General features: G+C 40.5%; 1 long non-coding RNA gene across 1 annotated transcript; it reads left to right on the top strand.

The window, feature by feature from the left end:
* Positions 1-4,342: 4,342 nt before the first annotated feature.
* On the top strand, positions 4,343-23,208 carry LOC122560784. Its single transcript, XR_006314807.1, has 3 exons — positions 4,343-4,425; positions 10,471-10,692; positions 22,855-23,208. It is a non-coding gene; the product is annotated as an uncharacterized LOC122560784 (long non-coding RNA).
* The last annotated feature ends 1,415 nt before the right edge of the window (positions 23,209-24,623 follow it).

The following is a 24,623-nucleotide window of genomic DNA, read 5'->3' as shown; positions in this document are numbered from 1 at the left end:
TAATGGTTTCAACTAATGTACAGTACCTAAGTATAACAGTGACTACACATTCAAAAGTATTTAATTTCCTACAAAGCATCTTAAGATTTCCTGAAATTGTGAAAGTTGTGATATAAATACCATGCTTTTATTCCCAGAGGTTATTCCAACTCAGAAATTCCAATTATTGGGATTATAGTTTTGATTATGGATCTGACGCTTAATCAAAAACAGACTGGGCAGCAAATTGGAAACCTTTGACAGAGTTTTAAAATAAAGAAATCAGTAAGAAATGCTAGAAAAGTTTGATCGGTGTATTTGTATATCCTGGACCCAATGTTACCCTTCAGTTCATAAAAACAATTGATGATAACTCTCAGAAGTAAAGGAAACTAAAGCAATAAATCAATCTTTGGAAGCAGTGGATAAAGAATGTAATGACTGTTTTCCAACAGAAATGACATTTTTTAAATATAAAAGCTCACTCTGAAAAGTTGGAACAGTGCAGTAGCTCCAATGCTTGAAAGGACAGGTGTGCAAACACCTCCTCAATAGTGGGAAGCCAAAGAATGAGATCAGGTCTATCGCCCTCGCATCAATGATTCATAATCTCGAAACTAAGGCTAGATCGCTTAAGATTGAAGTCAAGAAACATACAAATTTCACCTGGAAATTTGGAACACTGTCAACTGAAAAAGCTGTTGTTGCTGGAGAGCAATTGAAGATGTTAAAACTGAGATAAGTAAGAGTCCCCATGGGAGGATTCATTTTTGTGCGTGCAGAAATTATTTTATTAGTGGTTTCCACTCAAGGTTGGGGGTTGCCAAATTTGACTCAATGAATTGTTGAAGATTTAGAAGAGACCCTCTGACTCACTGCACCCCACCACACACCCTCACCGAAGCTCCTGCCATTGGTTTCCTGTCACTTCCACCCTCACTGGGCCCCCAGCTTCCCAAGTTAATGGAAAAACAAGAACTCTCTTCATTTCCCAACTGTTCTCCCATCTGCAACATTTTTTCTGATAAATAGAAAGGTATTGGAGCAAATGAAAGAGAACATTTTTGAAAAATCCACAGTTTGTTTATCTCTTGGGTTCAATGACAGAAGCGCCCTGCATATTAAAGTTCACTGTGAAGATTCCAAGTCAATCTTAAAGGGTTAGTGAGCCCAACCTGAACCTGATCAAACCTAGCCATGCACACAAAAGATAAATATGAGCAGGCCTGAGATTTAAAATCATGTCAACCTTCTCCTGTACTGCTACTTCCCTTTCTTTTCATGCATTCACAATATGTGGACATCACTAGTTCGGCCAACATTCATTGCACTAGTCCCCAGACATTAGTGAGGAGGACTTTGCAGGGTTGACAGGGCTGTTTCTGCCGTTGTCTTTTCTGGTGCTTAGGTCAATGCCAGGTGGTTGGTCTGGTTCCATTTCTTTGAGACCTTGTAGCAATTGGTACAACTGTGTGGCTTGCTAGCTCATTTCAGAGTCAAAAGGTGTGGTGTGATGCTATCTGACTGGCTGTGCTTTTCCAGCACCACACTCTTGACTCTGATCTGCAGTCCTCACTTTCTCTGTAGGCCATTTCAGAGGCCAGTTGAGAGTTAACCACATTCCTGAGACTGGCGCTGACCAGACCAGCATTTATTGCTCATCCCTAATTGCCCAGAGGGCAGTTCAGATTGCTGTGGGTTTGGAGTGACACGTAGGCCAGACCAGCTGAAGATGGCAGATTTCCTTCACTGAAGGACACTCGTGCGGCAGATGGGTTTTCTGTCAATTGACAATGGTCATCAGTAGATTCTTAATTTTAGATTTTCTTTGTATTGAATTCCTATTCCACCATCTGCCATTGCTGGATTCTAACCTGGGTCCCCAGAACATTAGCTGAGTTTCTGGAAGAATAGTCCAGTGAAAATAATGCTCGGCCATTGTCTCCCCTAACCTTTTGTGAATTTTCTATCATGGTATTAACTCAGTGCAATGGACTGAATTGTGAAGTGTGGATTGTTTGATCTTTTTAGTAAGTATTAAACAATGCCTGGAATCTCCCAAGCTGCTCTCGAGCCTGATTTGTTTTACCTTGCGTCTGTAGTCCTCTATTTCTGACCTCACCTTCAAAAGCTAGAGGCATCAAAGGTGCATCACATACTGTTAGTGTGGCTAAATCCTCACAGTGTAGGACGGTCAGAGGGAACTAAGTCACCTTTTTACAGCCATAATGGCTATATTCTAGTAAATTGCTTCAATTACGAGCATTTCACTGTTTATTGTGTATGTGAACCAGGACAGTGAGGAAACTAATGAAGAGGATGGGGTGAAGTAACAGGGTAAGGGGACAGCATGGGAATGTGGGTAGATAGGTTAGGAACTCATCAGGTGAGCTCAAAACAGAATGAATGTTGCAAGTGAAGTGACCCTTCACAAGAACTGTTAGTGTCTCAGAAAAGATGGTATTTATGCTGCCGTGGGAGGGGAGAGGTGAGCAGATAGGTGGAGCTGGAACCCAGAGAGAGAGACAAGATATGAAAGGAGTAGATAACCAAGGAAATTACGGATATGCTGGATAGGACAGAAGAAATGCTGGAGAAGTGATAATTCAAGCTAAGAATGAGAGAGAATAGGTGACACTGCTAAAAACAACCTATGTCATAACAGATAAAATCTGAGAGAACTGCAGATGCTGTAAATCAGAAACGAAACCAGAGGTTGCAGGAAAAGCTCAGCAGGTCTGGCAGCATCTGTGAAGAAGAATCAGTGGGTCACCGGACCTGAAATGTTAGCTCTCATTTCACTCCACAGATGTTGCCAGACCAGCTGAGCTTTTCCACCAACTTCGGTTTTTGTTGTCCATATCATAACAGCCCTGGGTGTGAGGTGGGTAAAACAAAACATGGAAGGATGGAATCAGCTTGTAAAGTTACTGAACTCAATATTGAGTCCTAAAGTCTCTCGGGTCCCCAAGTGGAAGATGAGATGTTGTTCTTCAAGCTTGCGCTGAGGTTCACTGGAACACTGCAGCAGGCCTGTGACAGAAATGTTAGTGAGGGAATCACAGTGGTGTGCTGAAGTAACAGACAATGTTGGAAGCTGGATTGTAAATGTGGTTGTAACTGGAATGTAGATTTTATAAGTACGGAGAAATCCTAATTTTTGAAGAAAGATACAGAAAGTGGATATGGTGACAAATCAGATTGAAATGGACCAAATAACTTTTGTTACCATAAAAAATCTTTTCAATGTATGGAACTATTACATTGTTGTGAAGTTGCATTTCATCATTGTACCACTGAATGGTAGGATTTCGCCTGCTCATAATTTCAACTGAGCCAATCTCATCTGAGCTTTAACAGGGGTGCTTTAAGTACAGGATCACAGAGAGAAAAGGAAATTGGCCAAGGAGTGAGTGGTGACCTAAGGGAAAATTTACCTAGTCGAGGATTAACAATGAGCTTTGTTTCTTTTCTTCAAAAAGCGTTTAAAATGTTCCTTTTACGTATACTGATGCAGCAATTCAGCTAATTCTTAAAAACAAAAATAATCTGTTTTACAGATCACATTTTATTCGGTGAAATGAACATTCACTGAATGAGTCCCAAATGGAAAATGACAGAGGTATGACACAAGCTGTCGATTCCGCAGGAGAGAGCAGGTATCCTACAGCCTGGAGTCAATGTGTGCACGTTTGTGTGCGCGCGCACACACACACACACACACACAGGGCAAGTGGTTTGAGGGATTACATTTTTGTGGACTGAAAGTATTCACGTACATGTAATTAATTCCACAAAACTACCATCAGTGCAACTCAAATCTCCTTTCAGTTCTAGTCACTGGTAATGGTGATAAGCATTTGAAAACACAATTACAAACTTTATTCACTCACAATTTTGTTTTTCTCAAAGATCTGTCAATGGCCTTTTTTAACAATTAAAATTAATTGAAGGCACATTGGCTGAAATGATTGGTGCTGCTGTATGTTAGCTCGCTCTAATAGTTATATTTTGGAAGCTGCTTCATCAATGTCACAGGAACAGGCGCGGAGGTGGGGGCAACCTGTAGTGTGTGACAGAGACCCAGCAACCACCCCCTACCCAGCCCCCGCAACCCCAGATGGAGAATGGGAACTGCCAGACAATCAAGTGTCCACAATACAATACAAACAACAAATGACGTATTATGTAGCTCTTTTCATCCGGAAAAGAGGATGGAAAATACACAACAAAAGAAGCCGTGTAATGAGGCAGTGTGTCACACAAGAGATTGTCCTGCGAAAATACTGGTAGATAATTAGGATGGAAGGGAATGGGAGGGATTAAGGGAGGTTCAGTTATCATATTCAATATGTTTTTTGGGAGAACTGGCTCTCTTTAAAGGTATTTCTCCTCATGCTCTCTTTCAAAGGGTGTTTCTTGAGAGGAAGGAGACTCGCTTGTAAAGTAAGTTTCCTGATCTCCATCTCTATAGATAAAAATCTTGGTTATTGGCTGGGATGTATAATGCGTGGCAGACCTAATGTTTTGCATCTTATACTCTCACCAGTTCGACATACAAGTACTCACTGAGGGGAGGCAATAGCCGAGTGGTGTTATTGCTGGACTGTTAACCCAGAGACTCAGGTAATGTTCAGGGGATTGGGGTTCAAGGCCCACTGCAGCAGATGGTAGAATCTGAATTTGATAAATATTTGAATAAAAGAGTCTAATGATGACTATTGCTGCTTGATGGGAAAAAAAACCCATCTGGTACACTAATATCCTTCAGTGAAGGAAACTGTCATCCTTACCTGGTCTGACCTACATGTGAGTCCAGACCCACAGTAATGTGGTTGACACTTAACTGCCCTCTGGGCAATTAGGGATGGACAATAAATGCTGTCCTAGCCAGGAACACCCTCATCCTGTGAAGGAATAAAGAAAATTATCTAATGCAGCCTGGATATTGCTTCGGGTCTGCTTGTGTTGATGTATTACTAACAATCTGACAATACTCAGTCAGCAGGATGAAATTAACAATCAGCATTTGTGTAAGCTGTCTCCTCTGTGATCAGTCTCCTAGAAGAATTCTGTTATTCTAAAATTGATGAAAACAGAATGCATTTTGTCAACGCTTTTTGTCTTGAGCTGATCTGGATATTTTGCACAGAGGTTGGTCAGGGCATTGCCCTAATAAATCAGAGGCAACCTGCCTGGTTTAAAATTTAAACAGAGCCTGGCTATTGTCTGTCAATTAGCATAGTAAGGTGCATCCTTCATGGCAAAGCCTCTACCTCTCAGATTCTACATGCCAACCAATCAGCACTCTCCTTTCAGGTGGTATAAATGTTGGTTTTCCCCTTGAATTTATATTCTTGTGAAATGACCTGATGAGTGCAAATCATAAAGCTTTGATAAAATGTGTCTTTGTGTTCAGCAACATTCAAGTATTGTATTACCAAGTGACTACTTCTCTTCTAAAATTATTATCATTATTTCCAGGACCCTACACAGCCTCTTCCCTCCCTCTCTCTGCATAAGTCTTTTTTTTTCTGGCATTCTAATATCTGTAAACCCAACCTGTTTGACAAAGCTTTTGGTTACCAGTACTCATATCTCCTTGGATTGGTATCACATTTTGTATGAAAGTAAGTCCTCTGAAGGGTGGTGAGATGGTTTACCACGTTAAAAGCAGTATTTAAAACCTTCCCACTTCCTGGAGCTTGAATGGTGTGGTGAATCAGCTGGATTTTCCAGGGTTTGGAAAAGCAGAATCACTGCACCTTGGCACCAAACATACAACCCCAAGTGATCGGGAACTCCATTACCCCACTTCCATCTGCTCCTAATCTCTAGCATGAGGCCTCTGATCACCCACCCCTTCACATATCTCCAATCTCCTACCAGAACCCACAGCCTCTACTGCCGAGATCTCTGACTACATCCACTTTCATTCTCATTCAAACCAGGGCCTCTAATCCAATGCCTTACATTCCTCCCTTAAGCCATACCTTCAGCTGTTGAAGCACCACACTCTGGTATTCCCTCCCTAAACCTTTCCACTTCTATATTCCATCCTCTTCTTTCAAGATGTTCCTTAAAACCTTCCCTTTTGACCAAGCTTCTGGTCACATGTCCTCATATTTCCTTGCATCGTTCTACATCAGATTTTGTCTAGTTACAGTCCTGTCAAATTCTCTGTGATGTTTTACTGCAGTAAAGCTATATGTTTGCATTACATGCAGAATTATAACATTCATACTTCAGTAAGGCATTCAACAATGTTCCTCATGGGTAGGCTGGTTAGGAAGGTTAGATCTCATGGAATGGAAATGTGTTGCTGGAGAAGCGCAGCAGGTCAGGCAGCATCTAGGGAACAGGAGAATCGACGTTTCGGGCATTAGCCCTTCTTCAGGAAAATCCTGATTTTCCTGAAGAAGGGCTAATGCCCGAAACGTCGATTCTCCTGTTCCCTAGATGCTGCCTGACCTGCTGCGCTTCTCCAGCAACACATTTCCATCTCTGATCTCCAGCATCTGCAGACCTCATTTTCTTTTCATAGATCTCATGGAATACTGGGAGAACTAGCCATTTGGATCCAGAACTGGCTTGAAGGTAGAAGACAGAGGATGGTGGTGGAGGGTTGTTTTTCAGACTGGAGGCCTGTGACCAACAGTGTGCCACAAGGATCGGTGCTGGGTTCATGTAACTTTACTTTTATGTAAATGATTTGGATGTGAACATAAGAGGTATAGTTAGTAAGTTTACAGATGATACCAAAATTGGAGGTATAGTGGACAGTGATGAAGGTTACCTCAGAGTACAATGGGAACTTGATCAGATGGGCCATTGGGCCGAGAAATGGAAGGTGGAGTTAAGTTTAGATAAATGTGAGCTGCTGCATTTTGAAAAGGCAAATCAGGGCAGGACTTATACATTCGATGGTAAGGTCATGGGAAGTGTTGCTGAACAAAGAGACCTTGGAGTGCAGGTTCATAGTTCCTTGAAAGTGGAGTTGCAGTTAGATAGGATAGTGAAGAAGGCATTTGGTATGCTCTCCTTTATTGGTCAGAATATTGAGTACAGGAGTTGGGAGGTCATGCTGTACAGGGCATTGGTTAGGCCACTTTTGGAATATTGCATGCAATTCTGGTCTCCCTACTATTGGAAAGATGATTTGAAACTTGAAAGTGTTCATAAAAGACTTACAAAGATGTTGCCGGGGTTGGAGGATTTGAGGTAAACGAAGAGGCTGAATATGCTGGGGCTATTTTCCCTGGAGCATTGGAGGCTGAGGGGTGACCATATAGAGGTTTACAAAATCATGAGGGGCATGGATAGGATAAATAGACAAGGTCTTTTCCCTGAGATGGGGGAATCCAAATCGAGAGGGCATAGGTTTAAGGAAAGAGGGGAAAGATATAAAAGGGACCTAAGGGGCACTTTTTCACACAGAGGGTGATGCGTGTATGGAATGAGCTGCCACAGGAAGTGGTGGAGGCTAGTACAATTGTAACATTCAAACAATATCTGGATGGGTATATGAATAGGAAGGATTTAGAGGGATATGGGTCAAATGCTGTTAAATGGAAATAGATTAGGTTAGGATGTTGGACTGAAAGGTCTGTTTCCATGCTGTACATCTCTAGGGCATAGGTTTAAGGAAAGAGGGGAAAGATATAAAAGGGACCATAGGGGCACTTTTTCACACAGAGGGTGGTGCGTGTATGGAATGAGCTGCCACAGGAAGTGGTGGAGGCTGGTACAATTGTAACATTCAAACAATATCTGGATGGGTATATGAATAGGAAGGATTTAGAGGGATATGGGTCAAATGCTGTTAAATGGAAATAGATTAGGTTAGGATGTTGGACTGAAAGGTCTGTTTCCATGCTGTACATCTCTATGACTCCATGACTTTTTATGTCTCCAGACAAGGAGTCAGCTAAATCAGCACAGATTAAGCATCAAACATTGTATGTGCAGTTCCGTACTGTCCCACATAATTCTTTGACCCATTATTTGATCAGGGTTGCAAGATGTTCAATACCAGTGAGTTCCTTTGATGTTATAAGCACCAGCATAAAAGCATATACATTAATTGCAGTATCTACATAGTGTTCCAAATATCACTGCTTATGTACCACACAAACCTCCATTTCATCTAACCCCACCTCCATACCTTTCCATTCCTTTCTCCCTTGTGTTTCGATAGTCTCCCCTTAAACAAACTATTCACATCACCTACTCCATGTAGCAGCAAGTTGCACATTATGACGACCCTGAGTAAAGACATTACTCCTGAATTTCTGGTTGGACTTATTAGTGAGTATCTAATCATTTCGCCGACAGGCCTTCAGAGCAGTAACAACCTAGTAACGAGAAGGGAAGACCATGGTCAGTGTTCCTCTAAAACGTAATTACAGTTGTTACAAAGAGTTACGATTGTCCATTTCCTGTTGTCTGCCCATTTCTTTAATTCCCAAATTCCTCTGTGTTCTCTTCTAAAGGTCTTCTGAAGGAGAAAAGACAATTTTAAAAAAAAGATAATACTTGGAAATGAAATGTGCTGATCTTACTGGAACTCCATTATGAGGTATAGATGAGTGGGAACAGGGTGTTTTATTGATTTTGTTTCCTCTGGATGGCCTTTTCCTGGGACGCTGATTTGTACGAATAGGTTGTGCTCAGAAAGGGGTGTCAGTTTAACCATGGAAAGTGTCATAATTTCGATCCTATCCGCCGTGTCCTCCATCAATATTTCGCACAGATGCAGATGCCAGCTGGAGTTCATTATCCCCACAATCTGAATTGTGGCTTTTGTTCTAAAACCCAAGAACATCTTTAAAGCACTCTCAGAGGGTCCTCCCATTCATCATCTGCTAACTCAGCTGATGTTAGGGCAGATTCGACCCATATTTTGTCCACTTTTAAAATTTCATAATTCTTATTTAATCAACAATTTCAAGCTTTGAAAGCAGCTCTGTGTTAACAAAAGTGAAGATAAAATAAACATCTAAAAGACACAGTTTATCACCAAGCCAAAGGGGGGATTTAGTGTCAGTGCTTGTCTTTTCTCCAATTTTAAATACAGCTCTTCCCCAGTTAGCTCCAATGACAGACAAAAATTTTGTGTGGTTTCCCCACATAATTCTGGTAATTTATAACATCATTTTGTACCAGAAAAAAACATTCATGTGTGGGATAGTTAGTGCAATGGGAAAGGCAACCTGATGTAAGTTATCCTGAAACCTACAGTGAAACTCCCTGGAGTAAAGGAGAGAAAAAACACAATGGGTGCAATCTTGTGCCCTTCTACATGACATGCTTTTTAGCGAAGAAGGCATTCAGTTCAGGGAAATGGGGAGCCTGCCATTTGTTCCTGCCTGCACCTCAAATAATTCCATAGTGGAAGCCCTATGGATGGCTTTCTCACCTGTTACCAATTGAGGCCCTGAAGTAGCCAGGTAACAACCTTGTCGTATAGCCACTGGTTTTACCCTGATGGTGGACAGCAGTCTTGCCACACTAGGAACACCAAAACCAAATGCTTGTTGGCTGATTGACTGGGGAAGGAACATTATTCGAAGGCACTTAATGCATGAACTGGGATTGAAAGCCAATTCTGTGCCTTGCTGCCAACATCTCCCCACCCTTCCCCTGCAACCCAACCTTTTGATTTCATCCCCCTCCCTCCCCCAACACCCCTACGCAGTGTCCCCCTCCCACCATTACTCAGTTCTGGCCTGATTCCATCTGTAATCCTAGGCTCTAATGGCACTGTCATTGGATAGAACTGATGGCCTGTGATAGGCCAACAGCTCCCAGTGGATGGGAGTTACGTGATAGGGTCCTTGATCCGGGAAACGATCTGTTCCCATCCTATCAAGTGCCTGATGGGCACAAGTTAATGTACGTCTTCGTCAAAAAAATAATGGCACTGTCATTGGAAAGAACTGATGGCCTGTGATAGGCCAACAGCTCCCAGTGATGGGAGTTACATGATAGGGTCCTTGATCCGGGAAACGATCTGTTCCCATCCTATCAAGTGCCTGATGGGCACAAGTTAATGTACGTCTTCGTCAAAAAAAAAAGGCAACATCTCCATGAAACCAAATTCAACTGAATCTGACAAGCCTCAACTCATGTTCCTCACGCTCCTGATTAATCAACATGACTTTGTTTTATTTTATATGCAGAAGTATTACCTTTTCTCAAACAATGGAGAGCTTAATTGTCCCAGGGGTCTCAGATTCACCAATGAAGATTATGAGATGCTTCTTCTCGTATGCCTGTCTTTGGAGTGAAAAATATAACCGCTGTTCTGCAGAAAACTCAAAACCCTGACTCTGTTCAAAGGGCTAATAGCGTGATGCAGGATGTCGATCAGAAATACGTTGTAAAGTAAATGTGGCATTCACTGAGGTGTAAAGAAAATTATATGTGTTTTTCAGCACTTTTTTCTCATAATTCAGAATTTGTGGCTATTAACGTGCTTTTCTTTTCCAGGTGCTCCTGTAGGTCACAGGGGTTTCATTAGAAGGCAGCAGGAGACTGAGGCTTTACTGTGTTGCAACTACAGTATGTGCATGCTGGCTCAGAGGTTCAGACCAGAGCAGGAGTCAGTGCTTTCGTTAGAAAGTGGCTGGAGGCTGGAGGTTCATTTATATTGGACCAAAATGAAGAGAGAGGGAAAAAAAAACTACCTTGCCCAGTTGTCAGCTGCACAAGGTAACTCATTCAAAAATATACTTAATGAAACCCTCAGTCTATAAACAGGAAGAATATTGACAGGAATACAGGCTGCCAACTGACATTTTATAATCAAATTCAGCTGCTTGCAGGTCAAATTAAAAGTCGAGTTGCCAGCATGAATGACCAAATAGCTGATGTTATGTGATTATTTCAATGTATCTGTTAGTACTTTGCTGAGGGTCGTAGGAGATTTATCAAAATCTTACATAGCAGAGCCCCTATTGATTACTTTTTTACAAGAGCAATATTTCACTACTTTCAGAGTTATGATTGCCACAGTAACAAAGTTCAATTTGTTACGACGAAATTGCTGTCTCACATTTGGGCCCATGTCCTGATTTTATTTTGCCTTAATTCAATGGGAAACACTCCCTTCTCTGAGTCAGAATGTCAAGACGTCAATTCCCACTTTGGAAATATGAGAGTATAAACCAGATTGACACTCCCAGTGCAGAACTGAGGGGGTGCTGCAATGTCAGAGATGCCAACTCTTGGCTGAAATGTTAAAGCACGGCTTTATCTGCCCTGCTGAAGTGAATGTAACAGATCCTGTGGCTCTATTTGCTGAAGAACAGTGGAATTCTCCCAGTGTCCTCAAAGAAAATCACAAAAGCAAAGACTTGATTAACTAGTCAATAGCTTATTGCTACTTGTGGAATCTTATTGTGTGCAATTTGGCTGCTGTGTTTCCTACATTACAACAGGAATCCTTTTGAAGAGTACTTAATTGAAGTAGACAAAAGATGGGGAGTTATGGACCGGTTAGCCTAACTTCTGTAGTGGGGAAGATGCTTGAGTGTCTTATCAAGGAAGAAATAGCAAGGTATCTGGATAAATATTGTCCTGTTGGGCCAATGCAGCATGGCCACATGAAGGGCAGGTCATGCTTAACAAATTAATATTTTGGAATTCTATGAAGACATTATGAGCAAGGTGACCCAGTGGATGTGGTGCACCTAGATTTCTAAAAGGCCTTCAACAAGGTGCCACACAACAGGCTGCTGCAGAAGGTAAGGATGCATGGCATTATGGGTAAGGTATCAGCATGGATAGAGGATTGGTTGACTAACAGGAAGTAAAGAGTGGGGATAAAATCTGGCTGACGATGATGGGCTCAGGGTTCAAACTATGGGCAGCAAGAGGAGTTTTTAATTTGGGAGACTTGTTTGAGGGGGCAATTATGATGTCTTTTGAGCAACTGAGCTGCAAATATGGGTTACCCAGCAGAGATCATTTCCGTTTTTTTCAGGTTAGGGATTTCATCCAGAAGAAGACTACGCTTCTCACTAAGCCCTATAAGCCCGATACAGAGAGGTTATTGCTGCGTTCCACAAGCACCCTTTCAGTTAATTCCCTCTATCGCCTGCTGGGTGGCAAGGCCTGGCAGGATATTAACCGGTTATGTGAGGTCTGGGAGCAGGAGCTGGGAGTGGAGATCTCTTCTGAAACATGGGAGAACATATGGGAGAATACTCGAAAGATCTCAAACTGTAATAGGACAGGCACTACGCAGTTAAAGGTTCTGCACAGGGCACCAGACCGTCTGGCGAAGTTTAAAAAAGGGGCATCTTCAGTGGGGCCCAAATGTAAAATAAGTGTAGGTACTCTTACCCATTGCTTCTGGACATGCCACAGGCTCCGTGTTTATTGGAGCGCTGTGGCGGGAAAGATAGGGAGGGTATTGAGGACTGAAGTCAAAGTAGACCCGATATCTCTCCTCTTAGGTCTACCAAATTTACCATCTTTAGACAGGCATGGGAAGAAACTATTTAATATTCTTGCATACTGTGCACAAAAGAATATTCTGATGAATTGGGTGTCTGAGAACCCGCCGGGCCTGCTGGGATGGCAGAAATTAATTATGAAGCACATTTACCTTGGACTTTTTTACAAACATGCTGCAATCCACTTTTATAAGACATGGCAGCCCTACTTGAGTTATTTGGAAACAGATTTGTCAGTTGTCTTAACTAGGGCGCTTGTTTAACCAGGATGGTTAGGTTTGTCAAGCCCTGGGCCCTGGAGGGGGTCTCCTGAGTTAATACGGGTATATATACAATGCTCCCGTTCCTCTGTTTGGGAGCTTTGCGCCGAGCATAGCTGTTCTGTACTGTGGTTTTTTTTTTTGCTTTTCTTTTTTTTGGTGTTGCTTTGCATAGTGTTAGGATTTGTTTTGTATTAGAGGGCAGGTTAATAGTTAGGAGACAGTAGTTGTATTGTTTTTGTGTTATAGTTAGGAGACAGTAGTTGTATTGTTTTTGTGTTTGTTTTTTTATATTATACTGATATTTGTTATTGATTGTATTTTTCAATAATTTTATATGTTTGTAAAGTTAAAAAAAATTTGCTAATAAATATATTTACAAAGAAAAATCTGGTTGGCAGTCAGTGACCACTGATGTGCCTCAGGAATCAGTGTAGGGACCACAATTATTCACAATTTATATAAATGCGTTGGAGTTGGGGACCACATGTAGTGTGGCAAAGTTTGCAGATGATACTAAGATGAGTAGCAGAGCAAAGTTTGCAGAGGAGCATAGATACTTTGAGTGAGTGGGTGAAGGTCTGGCAGATGGAATACAATGCTCGTAAATGTGAAGTTATCCATTTCAGTAGGAGTAACAGTAAAAAGAATTATTACTTGAATGGTAAAAAGTTGCAGCATGCTGCCATGCAGAGGGACCTGGGTGTCCTTGCGCATGAATCACTTGAAGGTTTGTCTGTAGGTACAACAAGTAATTAGGAAAGCAAATTGAATTTTGTCCTTCATTGCTTAAGGGATTGAGTTTAAAAGCAGGGAGGTTATGTTGCAGCTGTACAGGGTGCTGGTGAGGCCACACCTGGAGTACTGCGTGCAGATTTGCTCTCCTTACTTGAGAAAGGATGTACTTGCATGAGAGGGGGTGCAGAGGAGGTTCATTAGATTGATTCCAGAGTTCAGGGGGTTGGTTTGTGAGGAGAAACTGAGTAGACTGGGGTTGCATTCATTGGAATTCAGAAGAATGAGGGGAGATCTTATAGAAACATATAAAATTATGAAGGGAATAGATAAGATAGAAGTAGCGAGGATGTTTACACTGGCAGGTGAAGCTAGGATAAGAGGGCATAGCCTCAAGATTAGAGGGAGCAGACTTAAAGCAAAATAGATTTTTTGAGCAATAAAGGAATTAAGGGATACAGTGATAGCGCAGGTAAGTGGATCTGAGTCCACGAAAAGATTAGTCATGATCTTATTGAATGGCAGAGCAGGAGTGAAGGGCCAGATGGCCTACTCCTGCTCCTTGTTCTTATGTTCTTAATTGAATATAAAGCTGTTTGAGATGTCCTGAGGTTGTGGAAGGTTATATAGAGGTGCAAGACTTTTTTTCCTTTTTCTGTGAAACGTGTATGACACATTGGAGACATTGCTTCAAAATATTCAAGATTTTGCTGTATCCCTCAAGGAGTTCCAATAATTCATAGTTGAATACAATACGTTATAAAGCATTATATTTGACAAAGGAAAAGGAATGCTGAAAACCTCATTTAAAGCACACAGGGACTAACACTTTTTTTTTATCAGCCATTCAAGCTTATTGAGGCTTTTGCTGTTTTTGCTGAATATACCAGAAGGAACTACAGTGAAAGCATTGGGACAATGGGAGGTCTGTTATGACAATCTTAGCTGTAATGAAATTTGACTGTATAGGCATAATACTTAACCCCTTCAAAGGTCTAGTGAATAAAAAAAGCTATTCATTAAATTCAACCAAGTTTCCATACTCTCTTGGAATATGGATAGTGAAGATTACTTTACATGGTGTCCATCAATCCCCAACAATGAGGTTCTTAAAGAGAGTTGTATTTAACTTTAGCACTGAACACGCAAAACTGACAGGATCATTATTCTTTTTATAGTAGGGTGGGAGGCCAAGGAAGGGCATTTAGACTTTCTGGGAGCTAAGAGCAAAGTATGAGAAGGTGAGCAGTAGAAGATCCATCAAGTAATGGCTTTCTGCATGTGTGTGAGGGGACCTGGAACCAGGAGATCTTCCAACACTGTGACAGCTTCTCTCATATTTCAGCACCTTGGGCTCACTGACAAAGTGGCTGAAGTTCCACGCCAGAATACCACCTTGAGATCTAGGCTAACACGCCAGTGTAGTATTGAAGAAGACAATGGATTGAGTGAAGTCCCATCAACTTGATCCAATGGATCAATCAAAGACATATAATGGTGCAGCACTCCAATATCTGGGCTGCTAGTTCTTTTTCTAACATGGTCATGCAATGCAAGCATCATTTGCAAGGCCAGCAGTTATTGCCCATTCCTCATTTCCTTTGACAAGATGATGGCGAGCCATGTCCTTAAACTGCCAGAGGAAGTGGTGGAGGCTAGTACAATTAAAACACTTAAAAGGCATCTGGATGGGTATAAGAATAGGAAGGGTTTGGAGAGATATGGGCGAAATCTGGCAATGGGACGAGAATAATTTAGGATATCTGATTGGCATGGACAAGTTGGACTGAAGGGTCTATTTCTGTGTTGTAAATCTCGAAGACTCGAGTGGAGCTTGCTTAGATGTTACGCAGAACAGTGAACCAGATAGGCCTTTACATCAGTCCAGTACTTTCAAAATCACCATTAGAAACTTACTTTTTATTGCTGATTCATTTATTTAACAGAACGTAAATTCCCAGCTGCCATTTGGTTTAAATTCAATTCTCTGAATCACTAATCCAAGTATGGGGATTGCTAGCAAGCTATGCCACCACTATGCTACCATTACTAATCTTCAATCAACACCATCAAAATCAGACTCACTGGTTACTCACCTCACTTTGTGTGAGGGAAAAATGAGCTGCTGTGCTTGTCTCTGAAGCAGCAACTGAGTGGATGTGATCTATTTTGGAAAGTTCCTGACAAAGATGGTAAGGTATTGTATCAATCCAGGCTTTTTCTTTCTAACACAGTGAGAAGTTACTCAGTCTAAGAAAGACAATGAAAATGATATGTTGCATCAGTGTTTATTCCCATAAAGGAAATGATGACAATATATGAAATAATGTTGTGAGATAAGAGCGTAAGAAGTTATGACAAAGGAGTGAATTAGGCCATTCAGCTCAAACGAGTTTGCTCCGCCATTAAATGTGATTGTGATTGATCTGATAATCCTCAACTCCAGTTTCCTGTCTTCTCCCCAAAATATTTGATTCCCTTACTGATGAAAAATGTGTCAGTCCTCCTCGTGTCTGTCTTAAATGTGCCACCCCTCATTTGGAGATGATGTCCTCTGGTCCTCAACTTTACCACAAGGGGAGACAACCTTTCTGCATCGACCATTTCCCATAACAATCTTTTATGTTTCAATATAGTCTCCACTCTACATTCCAATGAGATACTGGCCCAACCTACTCAATGTCTTGTCATAGGGTAGTCCTTCCATATATGGTATCAGCCTACTGAACTATCTGTGGACTACCTCCAACGCCAATATATTTTTCCCATGATAGGGTATCCAAAACTGATCATAATATTCCAGTTGTGATCTGACTAGTTGCATAGTTGGAGCAAAACCTCTCAACTTTTATATTCCATTTCTTTGAAACAAAGGCCAACATTCCACTTGCTTTCCCTATTAGCAACTGAGATTGGATGTTATCATTTTGTAATTCATGGACAGGACTCCTAAATCCCTCTGTTGTCTTTTTTCTCTAATTAAGTAATATTCAGATCCTCTATTGCCAAAGTGTATAACCTCACATTTCCAAAGATTATATTGCATCTGCCAAGTTTTGCCCACTTACTTAATCTGTCTGTGTCCCTATGTGGACTCTTTGTGTCAACCTAACTACTTGTCTTCTCATCTATTTTTGTGTCACACACAAATTTGGCTATAATACATGCACTTTCCTCATCCAAGTTATTAATATGTTGCAGGAATCATCATCACTGTTGACCATGTTGTATGGGTCAACATAAGATAGATTGATCAACATAAAATAGATTTGCTGCCAATTTCCTTCTTTTAGATGGAGTTTTACAGGGCCCGGTTTGTCCGCTGGGGTAGAGGAAAACCATTAGGTAGCCTAACAAGAATAGGCTGTTGTTTTAAACAAGATGTAATTTATTGCATGATAGCAAATAGGTACAAATTACATGGGTATGATAAACACTGTTACAAAGATGATGGTGGGAGATCTTGATAGTAACTCTATCCACCTTGAGATCCAGATCAGGCCTCCCACCAAAGCCCATGTGACCTCATCATATTGTCCAGTGCCTAAGGCACTCCTCAGCGTTAACATTTTCAGAACCTAACACCTCATTCAACATTTCCCAACAGTTGGACATTCAAAAAAGAATCGTTGGAAATTAAATGGGAGACCTACTTCAGTACTAAGAATAAAGTGGAGATGCCTGTGTTGAACTGGGGTGGACAAAACTGGAAGTCACAGAACATCGGGTTATAGTCCAACAGAAACAAAATATCAGAAGCTGCTGGAAAAGCTCAGTAGGTCTGGCAGATCTGTGAAGAGAAATCAGAGTTAACGCTTTGGACCAGGGGACCCTTCCTCACAACTGCAGAAACTGACTGAAACAATCAGTGGAAGTTGAAGAAACTGAGATCTAAAGACAAATATTCTGGAATGAGTTCTGATAATTTCTAAGGCCTATAGAAGTGGCCAAGAAAAGGAAGAGTCCAGGCAAAAGGGAGATGACGTAAATAATATTTCGCTACTTTTGAGAAGTTAAGTAAAAGAGGAAGGAAAAGAAAATGAGGCTGGCATCTTTATTCAGCTTCTTTAAGAGAAACACAACAGATGGATCCTGAATCAAAAGACCTTCAACAAACAGCCTGCTCAAAAGTTGAATCAGAACCAATATTGGAATACTTATTTACAAGACAATGCCTTAGTTAGGTAATGGAGATCACCTCAAATAGGAACTAGTGAGAAATGGGCAATTGTCTGTCAAGTAGTTGTTCCATATGCATGTTGTGATGAGATTTTACAAATTTGCTCATGAAACTTGATTGCAGGTCACTTATGTATTAGGAAATGCAATCTAAAATATTAAACCATTTTTATTAAACGGGATTAAAGAAATATGTGATTAAATTTTGCTAGACCTGACTAGTGGGGAAACCCTGGCCATCAATTAAATGTAATAAAGTACCTTTGACATCATTCTCATTAAATGTAGGCATTAATTCTCGATTCTTGATTAAATCAAATCCCTCATTTGTGATATAATCACACTCCTAACTACTACCTCTTACTTCCTTCTTTATTCGAAGGTTTTGTTTGGCTAACTCATATTCTCCAAGTTCCTTATTTTTTGGAATTCAAGTTTTCTTAACTCCATATTCTTTTGTACTTCTCTTTGCTTTTTGCACACTATTATTTACTGTTTCTCTATCTCCACAATTCCAAATCTTTTAATTCCTCTCTCTCTCTCTCTCTCTCTCTCTCACTCCAAATCCAGTTCATATTTCAAATGACCCCTCGTGGCCATCAGTCCTGCCCTGGGGAAAAGTCTCTGGCTATTGACCCTATCCATACCTCTCATTGCCTTGTATACCTCAATCAGGTCACCGCTCTTCCTCCTTCTCTCCAGAAAGAAAAGTCCAAGCTTAGTCAACCTCTCTTCGTAAGACAAGCCTTCCAGTCCAGGCAGCATCCTGGTAAAACTTCTTTGCACCCTCTCCAAAGCCTCCATATCTTTCCTACAATAGGACAACCAGAACTGGACGCAATATTCCAACTGTGTTCTCACAAGGATTTTGTACAACTGCAGCATAAACCTTGTGGCTCTTAAACTCGATCCTCCTGTTAATGAAAGCCAAAGCATATGCTTTCTTAACAGCCCTATCTACTTGGGTGGCAACTTAGAGGGATCTATGTACTTGAACACCAAAATCCCGCTCTTCCTTCACACTGCCAAGAATCCTGTCTTTACTCCGATATTCAGCATTCAAGTTCGACTTTCCAAAATGCGTCACTTCGCATTTGTCCAGGTTGAATTTCATCTGCCATTTCTCAGCCCAGCTCTGCATCCTGTCTATGTCGCGCTGCAGCCTGCAATAGCCCTCAGTACTATCAACGGTACCTTCAACCTTTGTGTCATTGGCAAATTTACTAACCCACCCCTCAACCTCCTCATCCAAGTCATTTATAAAAACTACAACAGCAGAGGCCCAAGAACAGAGCGCTGCGGGACACCACTCACCATTGACCCCCAGGCAGAATACTTTCCATCTACAACCACTCTCTGCCTTCTGTCAGCCAACCAATTCTGAATCCAGGTAGCCAAATCTCCCTGTATCCCATACATCCTGACTTTATGAATGTGCCTCCCATGGGGAACCTTATCAAATGCCATACACCACATCCACTGCTTGACCTTTGTTGACCTGTCTCGTCACCTCCTCAAAGAACTCAATAAGATTTGTGAGGCATGGCCTGCCCCTCACAAAGCCATGCTGACTGCCTTTAATCACGCTGTGCTTTTCCAAATAGTCATAAATCCTCTCCCTCAGAATTCTTTCCAAAGCCTTGCTGACCACAGATGTTGCAAAATCACTTGAAATATCTCACCATTATGAGATCATGCTTTTCCTTCTATCTTCAATATACCTGATAAATTCCTCAATTTAGATTTAATCAGAGGTTAACAATGTCCAAAGCTATATTCAACTTTTGCGCAATAAACCTCATCACAACACAACAACTTCATATTTCAAAACCTTCTCACAGCTGATATTTTAACAAGACAGACATGGGTCCTTCTCAAATCCAGTGAATTCAAAGCTCCTAATGATTTGTCAATTGTTATGATCCCGGGTAATGCTATTGCTGGATAAGTCAGATTCCAGACAGGAACCTTACTTGATAGATCATATTTTATTTGTTTTGGTTTTAACAAAGGTGTCTTTCACTATGATATATGTACAGAATGCTGAAGATTTGTATTTAAACACACAGTAAAAATATAATCCCATTAATCCAAAAACATTCCTTCATAAATTGATAAAGAAAAGATCTCTTTGTATGATTGCCAAAACACACCACTGTACCCAAAATACTACTCATACAACATTCACATGAGAGTCTGTCTTTCCAGTACCTTGATAAGTTTGTCACTTGTTGCTTCAATGTTTAGACTGGAACTGCAGTTGGTTTCTTTCTGTAGTTATCATGTACTCACCATTAGGTAATCTCTTCAAGGCTTTATCCCAGCATTTCTGATCTAGGACTAACATTAACTCTTCACTCTAATCTAATTAAACATATATCCCTCTCTTCAAGGGAGCTCAGGTCTATACAGCTTCCTATTCTAAGGATTTCACATGACTGCTCCGCTCAAAGTCAAAACTGAAACTAAAAGTCTTCCTCTCTCAGGATGGATGTTTCCATTCATCTTAAAAAAATTCCAGAACTCTGTAATAAACTTTGAGACCTGATTATTTATCATGCTGGATAACAAAACAATCTAATTTAAATTGTGATGTGCTGTTACTGTGAGAAGTAATTTTGTTCTGATTTTATTAAAGAAAGAGACACAGAGCTGTCTCTAAGAAAGCAAACACTCTGTGAGGGGTTGGCTTCTTTTTAAATTGGAACAATAGATGCAGCCTGTGTGTGGCCAGCTCTCACAAACCAAGCTCTCTAGTTTTTTTTAGTTTTTGAGTTTTAAGTTTGAGCAGAAGACCTTGGGATCTCAAAAGAGTTAGAAGCTTCAGTGAATGTCTTCTGGCTACTACTTTCTCTGAATTTTCTCTTGACTTTTTTTCTCCTGGATTGGTGAACTGCATGTGAGAATCTGTGCCTAAATTTGCCTTTTTGCCAAGGGGTGTGTTTATGGGATGTTACTATATTGGAACAGTTAAATAGTAATAGATACAGTGTCTATTATTTGATTAAGTTTTCCATTAATTACATTATTCCAAATTTCTCTTTCTTTTGTTTTAACTATAGTGTTTAAACAAATTGTGTTTTGCTTAACATCGAGTAGTTTGATCAGTGGCATTGCATCTGGAACACGACACTTCACATCTACCTTTAAAATACGTGAAAGAGTAAATATATTGAGGGGTCTGGTCTGGTCCATTACAAAATAATCAAAAGTCCAAAAATGTTCGTACTAAAGTCGGATCACAAAAATATTTTTCAAAAGAAATTGCCACGCCTATAGAAAAAACTTACATTAATTATGAACTTCAAAAACACAGAAAACACACTGGTTACCAACTCAAAAACCAGAAACCCCAACTCACAAGTAACATTAAAAATAATACATATAATTATCAGTATTTACATGACAGTACGTGAAGAATGTCAAGAAACACTGAAAACTAACTTTTCAACTGCTTTGCTTGCCAAGTATCTATCTATCTCTGGCCTAAAAATATAATTTGGGATCATAACTCCAGTCCCAAGTTCTATTTGTCCCATCCCTGAAATTAACTCTCCCTGACCATACTATTTCTGCTGTCTTCTCTTCCTAATACAATTATTTATTCCCATTCCTTTGAAGGCTTTCAGTTGTGCAGTATTACAAAGCTGGTTTATTCTTTTTGCTTTAAAAGCAGTTAATTCTGTCGTATAACTGTATAACTTTGTACTGTAACATTGGAGTTTTTCTCCACATATAAACATTCAAAATGGAAGAATCTGTCCTTCTGTGATTAAGACGGATAGTTCCTGCCTTATGCTGGTTGATCTTGGCCTTAAGTGACCTTTACGTGATTCTTTTCTGTTTGATGGATTTACTGAAAGATTCCTACTGTCTGTGACTTTAAAGACAATGACAATCCCCATAATAGATTTGTGCTATTCTCTGTGCTGTTACTAATAACGATGCTCATAGAATGGCCTTATGGTTTTTCCTTAGATCAGTCCCACCATTTGCAGTCTTGATAGTATTAGTCACTTTATCACGTTTAAATAATGGATCTTGTACTCTTACTGCAGCTTCAATAGTCACTTTATTTCCTTCCTACATTAGACGTTGCCTGTTTCTAAATCATCCCAGTACCTGGCTTTGTAATGTTTCCAATGTTGCCAACTCATTTCCTTCACTGCACCTGTGCCTTGTAGAATCCACCTACTAATCTGATAACACTCCAGGACTTGAATCTGCAAACCCAAGGCAAAAGTGGCTACCCCTTAGTCACAGCTGACACCTGGCTAGGGCACCAACTATGGTTTAACTCAGAAGGATGCGAGTGAAATTCACCTCATTGTAGGCTATTTCTCAAAATACTTTAACTTCTTGTCAGTTCACGCATTGGTGTCATTTGTAGGCTGTTAATGCATCATTTGCTATTAAAACTATTGAAATCTAAAAACTAGTCAGCCAGATTTATCAACGGAATAAGTTGGTGCCTGACCTTCTGTCATGTGGACAGGCATCAGTTCAAGATGAAGCAATGGAGCGAGGGATGCTACAGTTACAATTGGCTATTCTTTCCTGCTTTGTTTCACAAATTCTCATGAGCATAATGAGCTGCAGGGACAAAAGAAAGATTAAGAACAATAGAACTGTGGCAAAGAATGACGTGCCTCAACCAACCAGTTTGAAATTCATGGACACAGCCCTAAAAATGAGAGACAGTTTGTCAAATTTGTGTTTGTAGCTTCATGCATATTTCAGTAGTAATATGTTTGGTCTAATGAGTTAGTACATTGTTCCGCTTTCTGCTAATCAACTAGGCCTTGTCTGCCCTTTCAGGTGAAAGTCAAAGATCCCACAAAACTATTGCCAAAGATTATCAAACAGATTTGCCACCGTTTCTTAACACTATATATCATTTAACCACAAAACAATTCATTATCAAGATCTCTGTGAATCATGATGTGTATAAATTGGCTGTTGCATTTCTACATTAAAATAATGGCTTCAAAAGTTCTTCCTTAGTTCTAAAATGTTTTGTGGCATTGTGAATTGGTAAAATAATTCATATCAGTGCTGACTATATGCACTTGCTCCTTTTTAACCATCAGTTACTGAACGTGGAGGTTCCAACCAAAAATATCGGTTCAGTAAAAGATACATCTTGATTCTCATGAAACTAGAAAGCACTTTGAAACTCAGCATTGTTTGAGCACAACTTCATGAAAGTTATAAAGCTATGTTTCCTTCTTTCTCTGCAGTGTAATCTTGCCTAATCAAACTGTCAAATTGGACAGTCACCTGATTAATTGGGTTGCATAACTTCCTGCCTCTTGCCCTCACTTTCCACCTTCAAGACAATTCACAAGGCCAAGCTTTCGGTCATTGGCCTGAATATTTCATATTGTGGCTCACTGGCATATATTTCATTTTAAGACTTCTTGGATTAATTTGCTTTGTTGGATGTGCTATGAAATGAAAGCTGTTTTTGTAATGGGAAATGAAGTGGGATGTAAAATTATACTGGGCAAAGTATCTAGCACAGACAGGATGGACCAAATAGCCTCCTGCTGAACTGTAAGATGCTATGAATACATTGTGCTTCTGGAGTCCAAATAAACACGGCTGAAGTTTGCATGATTTATTTCTCGCCTGAATAATTTAGTTATTGTTCTCTGTATTTCTCATCTCTTTCAGTTGAAGTTAAGGTGAGATTCCTCTGAAACCAAAATCTTGTTCAATCTTTTGCTAAGCATCAGTTGTTTGTGGGTGAGACTCAGTGTCACGCATCCCGGTCATAATTTGAAGTTCTAATTCAGTGAAAGATCACATCATTCAAGCTAAAATCCCAGTACAATACTGAGGGGAGTGCTACTTTGTCAGATGAGACATTAAGCCAAGGTCCTGGATTTGCAGTGTGTGAAAATGGTGACCCATTCAAAGAAAAGCTTATGAGTTCTAATGACCCAGCCAGTGTGTAACCAATACCCAAAGGGGCAAAGAAAATCAAACTGGTCTTGGGCCTAGTCCTCCACCATTGCTCCTCTTACCCCACAGTCTCATTTTTCATTTATTCTTTTATGGGATGTGAAAGTTGCTGACAAAGCCAGGATTTATTGCCCATGACAAGTTGCACTTGAACCAAGTGCCTTATTCAGACAGTTGAAAGGACAATAAAGAATTAATTATGTTTCTCTGGATCTGGAGTCACATGTAGGCCAGACCAGGTAAATAATGGGTTTCCTTCCATAAAGGATATTAATGAATAAGAGACTTTGTTGTATTTTATTCATTCAAGGGGCTGTGGGTGTGGCACACATTTATTGTCCACCCCTATTTACTCTTGAGGAGCTCTCTTTTTGAACTGCTACAGTGTATGAGAGGAAGGTAGACCCACAATGCCCACAGGAAGGGAGTTCGAGGATTTTGCCCCAGTGACAGTGAAGGAACAATGATTGTCTTTCCAAATCAGGACAGTGAGTGGCTTGGAGAGGAGCGTGTAGGTGGTGGAGCTCTCATGTACCTGCTGCCCTTGTCCTTCCAGGTCAGGCTTTCCCAAAATGACATTTGGCTCCCTAAGCAGGGTCACGAGCTAACCATTTTGAGTTGGAAGTTCTGAGGCCATAATAGTTGCTGTGGAGCTTTGTCCAAACTGGGAGATCTATACTCCCGCTCTAATATGTCCTTGCTCTCACAATTCTGCTGAAGGATCATGACAATATTCAAAAATCAAGGTGGATTCACAGTGGGAAAAAATTTGGGAAGTACGCTCCAGATGAAAGAGGTCACAGATTTGGAAGGTGCTGTCAGAACTTGTCTGAATTGCCGCTGTGCATTTTGCAGCTGGTACACACTGCTGCTACTGTGCATTGGTTGTGAATGGACTGAATGTTAAAGGTTGTGCTTAGGTCACGAATTATTTGAGTGCTTTGTCCTGAAGTGCCAAGCTTACTGGAATTGAAATCATCCAAACAAGCCGAGAATAATCCACCACACTCCTGACTTACACAATGTAGATGGAGAACAGACT

This window comes from Chiloscyllium plagiosum, chromosome 21, assembly GCF_004010195.1.
Source record: "Chiloscyllium plagiosum isolate BGI_BamShark_2017 chromosome 21, ASM401019v2, whole genome shotgun sequence".
Lineage (NCBI taxonomy): Eukaryota > Metazoa > Chordata > Chondrichthyes > Orectolobiformes > Hemiscylliidae > Chiloscyllium > Chiloscyllium plagiosum.
Note: the sequence above shows the minus strand (reverse complement) of the source record. Positions and strands in the feature narration are given on the sequence as shown.